The 10,545-nt window shown below is 55.9% G+C and overlaps 1 long non-coding RNA gene across 1 annotated transcript in view; it reads right to left on the bottom strand.

The window, feature by feature from the left end:
• The window catches only part of LOC139075727 (uncharacterized), a 56,874-nt gene extending 46,580 nt beyond the window's left edge, over positions 1-10,294 (bottom strand). The window contains exon 1 of the long non-coding RNA XR_011526451.1: positions 10,049-10,294. This is a non-coding gene — a long non-coding RNA (uncharacterized lncRNA). The remainder of the gene's footprint in view (positions 1-10,048) is intronic.
• Positions 10,295-10,545: the final 251 nt, after the last annotated feature.

Below are 10,545 nucleotides of genomic sequence, written 5' to 3' on the forward strand. Positions count from 1 at the left end.
TTTCTACGAAGCTCCCAGGTGATACAATGCTGCTGGTCCTCAGACCTTGGAGTAAAAGGACCCAGACCACAACTTCCTGGACAGCACCAATTTCAGCAAAGACCTTGGGGATCATGCATGCAAGGTGTAAGGGGAAGATGAAAGGTCACCCCACTGAGGGTTGTCCACCACTCAGCCTCTAGGCAAGACTTCAGCTGAAATGCAGCACGGGCATGATGGCATCTGATGGCAAAGAGTTGCCCTCCAGGATCCCAGCCTGCACTGCTGTGATCTGGGAGCCAAGCAAGGGTACAGCTGTCAGTCAGCATTAGCTGGGCCTCACAATAAAAAAAAAAAAAAAGAAACTTGTAGGTGTGGGAACCAAGGTTGACAGTGTCACAAACAAATTACTCACTGGAGCTCTAGCATTAACTAGGAACAGCTCCCTGGTTAGTGTTCCATTCTTTGAGTGGAACAATAATCCTGACCTTGCCCATCGGTACTCAAGTTAGAAACAGCTAGGCAGCAATTGATTAGTGAGTATAGAACAGAACTCCAGAAAACACTAGCTCAGCAAGATCAACCAAAATGAGTTCCAAGGTCAAATGTGCTTGGGAAACACAGCATGTTATCTCCTCCAGGCCCACCTTGGAGCATCCTTGTTCACAGGGAAAGGCTGTGAGAAGATCGGCAATCAAGAACCCTGTTTAACTTGTTTTAACTCATCCTTTCCCAAACTTAGTCAACCATGGAACTCTTGTTTGTTTGTTTTGTAACCTATTACTACGGACTGAATTGTGTCCCTCCAAAATTCATGTGTTGCAGTCCTAAACCCCAGTGAGACTGTATTTGGAGATAAGGCCTTTAGGTAGACAATTAAGGCTAAATGAGGTGATAAGGGTGGGGCCCTGATCCAACAGGACCAACGTTCTTACAAGAAGAGGAAGAGATACCAGAGCTCTCTCTCTCTCCATGTGCTTGCACAGAGGAAAGGCATGTGAGGACACAGTCAAAAGGTGACCATCTGCAAGCCAGGAAGAGAGGCCTCACCAGAGACCAACACTGACAGCATATGGATCTTGGACTTCTAGACTCCAGAACTGTGAGCATATAAATTTGTGTTGTTGGTGGCATTCTGTATGGCAGCCCACGCAGATTAATCCACCCATCTCTGACCACACCCATGGAATCTTTAGGAATACAGGAGTGGAACTGTGCGTTTCATACACTTGACCTTCTAGGAGATGTATAAGTTCATAGAGACAGGAGGGGGACTGTGATCCCCATTTTAGAGATTAGGAAACTCAAGTCCATGAGCATGAAGTGAGTAGCCCAGAGTCACACAGTTGGACATAACGGGGCCCAAGGAATTCAAACCCGGCTCTGATTGCATCAGAAGACAAGGCTCCCGCTGTCCAGAGGCCACAGTCTACCATGTATGATATTCCCACTCGTGATGAATAGGGGGCGCTCTCCCTGAGCACAAGACTATGCACCATAAGAAAAATTGGTGTTGATCAAAGAAGTTTTCCTGAAGAAGGTGGATTCTAGAAGGGGGCGCAGAATGGTCTTGTTGGAAGTAACCATGGATGAAATTAGTTGATGACAGGAACTTAAGTACTAGGCCGAGACCTAATCTCGACCCAGCTGGGCAGTAGGGAGCCACTGTAGTTTCTTGAGCAGCAGGAGCCATGACGTGTCTGTGTTGGTCTAGGTGTATGGGATGGCTGGGGAGGAGCCTGGATCTGCTAGGCCCCAGGTCTAGACCAGCAGCAGAGCGATCTGCAGAGGGGAAACACAGAAGGCATGGAGGGACTAACTTTGTCATTCTGCCCCATGCCTGCCTCCGTGATCTTGCTGCCTGGAGTGAGGATGTAGGACTCTGGGGGCTGGTTGAATTTTCCAGGCCTTGACATTTAGATCTGGGCCTGGCAGCCAGCCCCTCCCAGCCTCCTGCTGGGGAAACTGACAATGCGGAGGGCGGATGGAAAAACTATTTAAGAGACTAACCACATGCCCTCGTGCACACGCACACACACATGGCTGGGATGGCTACTGGGCAAGGGGGATCTCTCTCTGCTCCTCTTCTTTGCTCTCCACATGTAACTCCAGCTCAATGCTCTCATTTCCACGTATCCTCCCAGACCAAGTCCTTCAGCCCACACTTGTCATCATATGAGAAGAAGGAGTGAGCCCTAAGGAAGGTTCCAGAGGGACTGGTTGGGGCACCAACCAGGGCACCAGCTGGCTCCCCAAAAGATGGTCGGTTGGCCCCCTCAGGACAATGACTCCAAGGTCTGGGGAGTCCTAGGTCTCTGCAAGGTGCCTGGGAGGACAGAAGAGTGCTAGGGGCAGGACATACCAGCATTCAGCCTCCTCACCATCACTTCCATGCAAACCAGACTTTAACCAGCTCAGTTCTGCTTTCACCTGCTTTGATCAATTGAGGTCCTCATACATTCGTTTAGTGAAAGGGATCTACTTCTTAAAAAACCAGCCTCCTAGGGGTTGGGCTTGGGGGTGGGGAACAGAGGTGCTGAGCAGCAGCTGATGCTTTTGTCCCACGAGGCAGGGGTCAGAACTGTGATAGAGGAAGCATGGGGAGGCTCTGCCACTCAATTTAAGGCTCAAGGCAGTTCTATGAGCTAAGGATGGTTTTCCCACTTTACGCTACACAAACTGAGTCAGGAAGACACGAACTTGCCTGCCCCTGGCCACGCAACCAGAATCTCCCATCTCCCCTGGGATGGTAGCAATTCCAGCACCTATTGGTTACTGGGAAGAGCCTTAAATAGAGCCACCTCTGTCCCACTCCAGGGAACACCACTCATGGTTTATTCTAGAGAGGCAGCAGGGTACGAGGACTGAGAACCCAGACCGCAGGGATTGGAATCCTGTCGCTACCAGCCTCTTACAACCTGTGTGAACCTGAGCTGTTCAAATGCCCTGTTAAACAGGGATAAATAATAGTGTCTATCTCATAGGGTTATTGTGAGATTAAGTGAGCTAATATTTGCAAAGTTCTTATGATGGTGCCTATCTCCTCATAAGCGTTTTTAAGTGAATGTTAAAGGAATTCACTTAATTCTGTGTGGCTGGTGCCCCCTGGAGTTGGTGCAAATCAGCAGACGAGGAAGGGAGATTGGTGCTGGGGCAAATCCGAGTTCCACCCTGGGCCATTTTCCACAACCTTGGACATGACTCTCTTTCTGCCAATCGTTGAATGATGATGGAGCCTGGCAAATCCTGCAGGAAAGCCTGCTGAGATCAAAGCCCAGCTTCCCACTCCCAGCCTCCTTTCTGAGCTTCTCCTCACATACCCCTCTTGGCCACTATAAAGGTGAACACTCTGTGCCCTAAGCGGTTCTCTCAAGGGGCCTGGGAGTAGCGCCTCAGCATGGTGAGGCAAAAGAGGACCAGAGACCTGGCTCCCCTGGCCATGGCACACAGGGGCATCGGACCCCTTATAACTCACATCCCAGCCTTCCCTGCAGGGGCCTCTCCTGTGGCCTCCCAGCCTCCCTCAGCTTCTCTCCTGGTCCTAGCTGTTCGAAGCCACAGGGAGGGGCTGGAGTTTGGGGCCCCGGCTGAAAGCCTCGATGTCTTCCAGGTGTGGGGGAGGCCCAGCTGGATGGGCAGGTGCGGGGAGGGCCACCGCAGCTGCAGGGTGTCTGGAAGGCATTCGGGCAGCTAATGAGCGAGGGATCTAATTAAAACATTGGAGGAGGAATCTGGGCCCAAGCCGTGTGGAGCAGGAAGTGCAGGCCGGGGGCCTGCCTGGGCCTGGGTTAAGAGGGAAAAGTGCTGGAGAGGCAGGGGCCAAGAGGTGACACAATAATAGCCCCAACCCCACCCTTCCCAGCCCAGCCTCCTCCTCCAGGACCTAAAATCACTTGGATTCTGAAGCGACTGGGGGCTTTGACACCATACCACTTCTCTCGGCAGAGAGAAGCAGCCCTGGGCTGAGGGCCGAGGACTGAGGATGGGGTTAGGGATGAAGACCAGGATGCAGCCCAGCTAAGTCCAAGGTGTTTTGGAGGACTGGAGATGAGGGTTCAGGGTCCCACTGAAGAGAAAGCCAGGGAAGATCTGCCAACCTGGTACCCCATGAAAGTGGGCATCCGAATGGAATGAAGCTGAGAACATCAGTCTCCACCGTTGTTACCCCATCACCACCATCACACTGTCACTGTCAGCACTGTCACCACCACCACAAGCACCAACATCACTGTCACCATCACCCTCAACCCTCGAACACTGGTCATTGGCCCACAGTGCCCTTGAGAACTCCTGCCTCATTCCTTCCCCCTGGGCCCCGTGTCCAGCCTCCCATTTCTAGTCTAGCAGATTCCAGTTTCCTTGTCTTCAGTCCAACCTTAACGCATGCTCCCATCCCTCACCCTGCCCCTGCCAGTGCCCTGGACAGGGATCCTCAGACCCAAGAGGGGTTCCAGAGAGGGGCAGGGCAGTGTGGATCCCCAGTGTCTACACACTGTGGCTTCTGCTAGGACACACCAGCCCTAGACAGACATGGCTCTTGGCTCTGCCCTTCCTGAAGGTCTGTGTACCCCAAATCTGGATTTCCCTGTAGTCCGGACCAAAGAACGTCTTGTGGAGGAGATATTTCCAGATAATTGGCTCAGGACCCCAGTGGTCTGGGTGAGGCTCTGTCCAATCCCCTCCCGCACATAATCCCACCACTCCCCCACCCCTAGGCTGACGCTCTTCCTCCCTCACATCCCTGCCCCTCCCACCATCCCTTCCCATCTGCTCCCAATAACTCCAGCTAACATCTCCCAGCGTGCCTTTCACCTCCTGGTCCCTGCGGGAGGACTGAGGAGGCACGACACCCCCCTTCTGGTCCCTGACTCAGGGTGTTAACGAGGAACAGGTTTCCCGCCAGCTGTGGGCTGGGCCCTGAGACGGGAGTTTCCTCTCTCCTGCCTTCCCTTTATTCTTCAAATGGCCCAATTTCCCCAACAGATGCCGGGGGTTGAAAGGAGAGAGGCAGGTGGGGAAAGTGAAGGCTTCTTTCTGGAGTGGAGGTGACAGAGAGGGGAGGAGAAGGTGGGAGCCTGGTGAGGAGAGGGGACACTTCCTCAGGAGGTGCGAGGGGAGCGAATGAAGTGGCTGAGAGGAGCCACAGTCCAGAGGTGGGAGGGGAAGTCAAACAGAGGGCAGGCCTACATTCCGGGGGCGGGGGGGGGGTCCTAGGGGAGAGCTGGATGCTGGGGTCCCCCCACCAGCCTGACCCTCAGTCTCAATTCCTTCCTCACCCCATCCTCCCCATCCCGCAAGCCCGGGGGCAGGAGTCTCTCCCCCTGGAGCCTTCTGAGGGAGCCCTGGCCCTCCAGGAGGACTGACTGCTCCGCTGGCCCAGAGTGGCCTGCAGGGCACAGGGACACTCACTTGCCCAGGTCTATCTGTCTGCTTCCTGGAGGGCAGCATCAGTCTCATTTGTCTGCCCTCCTTGCACAAGCTCCTGTGCTCGGCACACACTCAAGACATTCTTGTTGGCCGAATGAAGAAACGAAGAACGAGTGAAGTGATGGCACTCATACAAACTGGCAGCCCAGGAGACAGCACGGAGCCCATGGGGTCTGCTTTCCCCTCCTTGGCTGTGCAGGCTTAGGCAGCTTCCTTGCTGTCTCTGGCTTCAGGGGGTTGGACTAGCTGAGCTGAGAGTGGAGGATGCTGCTGTCTCCCCAACCTGGTAGGATCTGAGGGCCTGTAGCTGAAGGTGCACGCAGGACCTGCTTTGCGAGGGCGGAGAAGGCAAACCCAGCTGTGGGAGCTGCAGAAGTTGGGGGGCTTCTGCGGGGAGTTGAGCTGAGCCCTGCAGGTGGCAAGCTAGGTGGAGGAGAAGGGGAGAGCTACTCCCGCCCCCAGGGAGGCTGGCACGTGAGCCACCCAGCTTCAGGTGTGAACCGGGGCTCAGCCCTTGGTCTTGACTTCCAAGAAGGAGAAACTCCCCAAGAGCCTGGATTATTGTCGCAGGATGTATCAGTGCCTGAGACCACCCAGAAGTTCTCCTTGGACCTGACTGTGTTCCCTCCTGCTGCCCGGCCTGCCGTGGGCGCAAACTTAAATGGTCAGAAAGGAAAGAGACTGCGAGCCTGCTGCCCTGCTGCTCTTCTCTGCTCTCCCCATGGCCCAAAATGGCCTCTACGCACATCCCACCACTTAGCCTTTGTGGGCACACGAGGACTCGTGGGAACTAGGCATCTTGGCGCTCACTCTCTGTGAGATAACAGAAAATAAATATCCATCTCCTCCCCCAGTTCCTGCCACTCGGCTCCTGAAACCCTTGCAATTTCCTAAGTGATAAGAGCACTAGGAGCATCTTTTGTTCTATTGAGGTGACTCTGGGGGGGCTCCTGGATGGGGGCTGCTCACCAGACAGACCAAGCCATGATTACAAGCTTGGAATTTTCAGCCCACTGCCCATTCTCCAGAGAGGAAAGAGGGGCTGGAAATGGAGCTAATAATGGATCATGTCTCACGAGGAAGCCTCCATGAAATCCCAGTAGTTTACCGGGTTTGGAGAGCTTCCGGGTGGGTGAACACATCCACGCACTGGGAGGGTGATGCACCCCAACTCCATGGGGACAAGATCCTGCACTCGGGACTCTCCCACACCTTGCCCTATGCATCGCTTCATCTGGCTGCTCATCCGTATCCTTTATCATTCCCTTTAGCAAACTGGTAAACTTAAGTGTTTCCCCGAGTTCTGTGAGCCATTCTAGCAAATTAATGTAACCTGAGGAGGGGACCACGGGAACCTCCAATTTATTGCCAAATTGGACAGAAGTTGTGGGTCGCCTGGGGACCTGCTACTTGAGATCGGCATCTGAAGTGGGGTGGGTGCAGTTCTGTGGGACTGAGCCCTCAACCTGTGGGATCTGGTGCTGTCTCCAGGTAGTGTCAGGATTCAGTGTAACTGTAGGACACCCAGCTGGTGTCGCAGAGAATTGCTTGGTGTGAGGAAAAACCTCCATACATTTGATGGCCAGAAGCATCAGAAGTGACGTGTTTGGAGTGAGGAGTAAAGGAGACACACAGGAGAAATCCACGTAGGGAAGAGCTTGGTTTTTCCCTCCGCAGGGGGTAGACTGAACTGAATTTTTCTGATACACTCTCCAACATTCCCTGTGCGTGTGTGCGTAACACCCAGCAGAGCCGGCTCTTGAGCATGGTGGGGGCCATGCTGGGGGGCTTGGTTAAGGGACACTGCGCTGAGAAGGCAGGCCTGGGTGGACCTCTGAGCTGAGGCACCCCTATTACCTCACTTGGGTGGACACAGTCATTCTGCAAAGGTAAAAGCGTCTGTTCCCAGCCCATGCCCTGGTCCCCCAAGGCCCTCTCCCCACCGTCTCTCCGTCCTCCCTTCTCTCTTCCTCAACATCCCCCACCTCCTCCATTCCTGGCGGAGGGACTCCACTTGTCACTCTACTAGGAGGGTCCTCTGGGATCCCAGGGCCCCCACTACATACTCTGAGCCTCAGGCCCTGGGACAAACAACCCCCACGACCCCTACCACGTGTGAGGTCCAACCCATCCCCCAGGAATCACTGGGGAGAGACTTCACTGGGCAGAGAGCTGGTGGACTGGCTGAGACGGGCTCAGGGGAGGTAGGTTCCCTCAGGCTTGTCCACGGGCAGAGCAGCGCTGTGGACACAGCCCCTGATCACGATTTAATTAGCTCCTCAGAGGCCACACAGCGGATGCCCAGGATTCTGTGTGGTGGGAACCCCACGAGAAGCTTCCCCAAGGCCTGGCTGCCTCTGGCCTGAGGTGCCCTTGCCAGGCCAAAGGAAAATGCCAGCGTCCCACAGCCAGGCCCTTGATGAGGGGCCAGGTGGTGTCCAGGGCAGAGCACGGACCTCACACAGGGAGGACAGATTCCAGGGCTCACCTGCTCTGCCACTTGTCTCTGCCCATGAGCCTGTTAGCTCTTCACGGGGTGCAGGGAGCCCAACTCTGTCTGGAAAACCTCTCCTCATCTGCACTATTCCTGGGGGTCGATTTAAACTAGGAGCCTTAAGAGGGCGATGTGCACCCCCAAAGAAGTGGTGCTCTGGTGGGTAGACAGGGGCTTTCTCAGAGCTCCCATCAGTCCAAGCTCTCAGGTGGGTCACCTCCTCCAGGAAGTCCCCTCATGGGGCACTCCCTTCTGTGTTTGTGGTCCCTTGGCCCTCAAGCGTGAGCACAAAGCTACTGGCATCCACTTGCTTTCACTGGGGCTGGGGAGACAGTAGCCCTGAGCCCAGTCACCAGTCAACCTTCTTCTTCCCACGGTACCCCAGCAAGCACCCCTCACCCCACCTACCCACGGGAAATTCAGTGGGTCCCAGGGGCTCAAGCAGGGGTTCTGGCCTTCTGGGGTTTGTCATGCTCCCAGCCTCCACGGCACTCTGCACCCAGCCCCCGGGCTGCAGGGCCCTGGCCCACGGGCTGCTCCGCAGGGAGGATGCTGATGTTCATGCTGTTCTGGGGCCGCCACCCTCAAGAGCATCCGAGATCTGCTCTGCTCCCTGGGGTCCTCAGAAAAGTCCTTCCAAGCCCCGCACAAGCCAGCCTACACCCCCGCAGCACCAGCACCACTGCCTTCCTCTCCTGCGTCTCCACTCCCCTCCTGCCAGGGCCCACCCAGCCGGAACCTCTTCCCCCTCGGCAGCTCCCACAGGAATCAGTGCCTTCCCAGGGGTCTCCCATGCCCTGCTCTTGGTCAGACGCCCCCATGCCCACCTGAATGCCCTGGAGTCTCAGCTGGGACCAACCCTGCTACCCACGTGCCTCTCTGGTCTTTGCCATCGGTTCTCAGGGTCTCCAAGGGCAGGATCTGTGTCTCCACCATTTGATCATGGACTTACTGAAGGCACACGCTCTGCCTCTGCCATCAGACTATGTGCTCTCTGAGGCAGTGGCTGTGCCTTCTCCGTTGATCTTTGAGCTCTCTGAGCTTGGGGGCTGGAGATCTGAGGCTCCCTGAGAGGATTGTTTCTCCCACATCGGAGAAACAGGGGCAAAGACCACATCTCCCCCTTGTATAGTTTGTATTCTAGGGCCTGCCATGCCTCTTCCTCCCTTCTCTGGGCTCCCTAAGGGAGAGATGTGCCTCTCCCATCAGACCTGTGTCTTCGCCGTCAGACTAGTAGCTCCTAACGGAGCACGCCGGGCTGCATAATTCACAGGGCACAGTACCAAATTTAGAAGCTGGGCCTCTTTTTCAAAATTATTAACAATTTCAAGGTGGTGACAGAAGAGCAGTAAACCAAGTGCAGGTCCCTTCTCAACACAGGGCCCCATGCACAGCTCATATGCCCATGGAGCTGGCCCTGTAAGGGAGGGACTATACCTCCTCGGCTGACAAAGTAGAAGGTAAGGAGCTGAGAGGCCAGATGGGAGCAAAGCCAAAGGGAATGGGAAGAGGCCTGGAGGTGAGCAGGGCAGGCCCCAGGTCTGGAGGAGGGACAGACAGGGTCACCTCCAGGAACAATGGGGCATTCAGGAGCAGCCAGGCTCCTCAGCGGCCCCGACGCCAGGCTCCACCCTGCAGTTCGTGTTCCACTCGCCGAGCAGGCTCTGGCAAGGGCTCAAGTAGGAGAAAGTTGAGGCTGCGGAGGTGGCCGCGGTGGAAACATCTATTTTTACCCTGGCGGGCGGGGAGGCAGGTCAGCGGTGGCTTTGAGTGAGTCCCAGAGCAGCCACCACAAGGGCCAGTGAAGGCCTGGGACAGCTGTGAGGGAGTCGTGGGGGGGATGACAGCCCCAGGCAGCAGAGGGCCACCCAGGCAGCCCACCAAGCAATGCCAGGTCAGGCCCTCCTCCAGCCAAGGAGCAAGAGAGCCTCCCTGGAACAGGGCCTCCCATCCCCGGCTCTGCTCTCCCATGCTCACTCCTGTCCCTGCCGTGTGACGAGGTTGCCCCAGAACAGAGCCCCGCCCCTAGCCCCCACACCCATTCCTAGTTAAGGACCACCACCCACCTCTCCTAGGTCCCTGAGGATGCTCTGGGCCATCAAAGTCGAGGAGGGTAGAGGGAGGAAGAGAAGGTCTCAGTTAACTTACCCTGACGAAGGAGACCTGCTCAGTCATCCTCAGCTGGAGTGGAGGGTGGGTTGGCCTTTAAATAAGAAGCCAAGAGAGGTGGTTGCTGAAGCCAGCAAGTGAAGCACTGGTAGGGGAATTTGGACTCTGTTCCAGCCTGGCACCCTGCTTGGGTGGCTCCTACCCAGCCCCTGGGTGAGGCCAGCTAGTGCCCACCCCTGCCTCCAGCAGCCACCACATCAGGTCCCCCACCTGTCCTCCCTGAGAGATGGACACTGTGTGCTGAGATGTTTACGTTCCTTAAACCCAACCATGCTCGTCCAGACAATTTGTGGCTCCCCCTGAGTAATGAAAACTCAGACGCCTTCTTGTGCACGGCCAGGCTGGGCTTCCGGCCACAAACCCCGGATCTACTTCTGACTCCTGGATTCCTCTGGGCCCCTGCCAGCATGGGGGAGGAGGAGGGACACCCCCACCCACTCACCTCTGCCTGCCCTGCTGGGCTGCCCCGAGGAAGG

The sequence above is a fragment of the Equus przewalskii genome, chromosome 14 (assembly GCF_037783145.1).
Source record: "Equus przewalskii isolate Varuska chromosome 14, EquPr2, whole genome shotgun sequence".
NCBI lineage: Eukaryota > Metazoa > Chordata > Mammalia > Perissodactyla > Equidae > Equus > Equus przewalskii.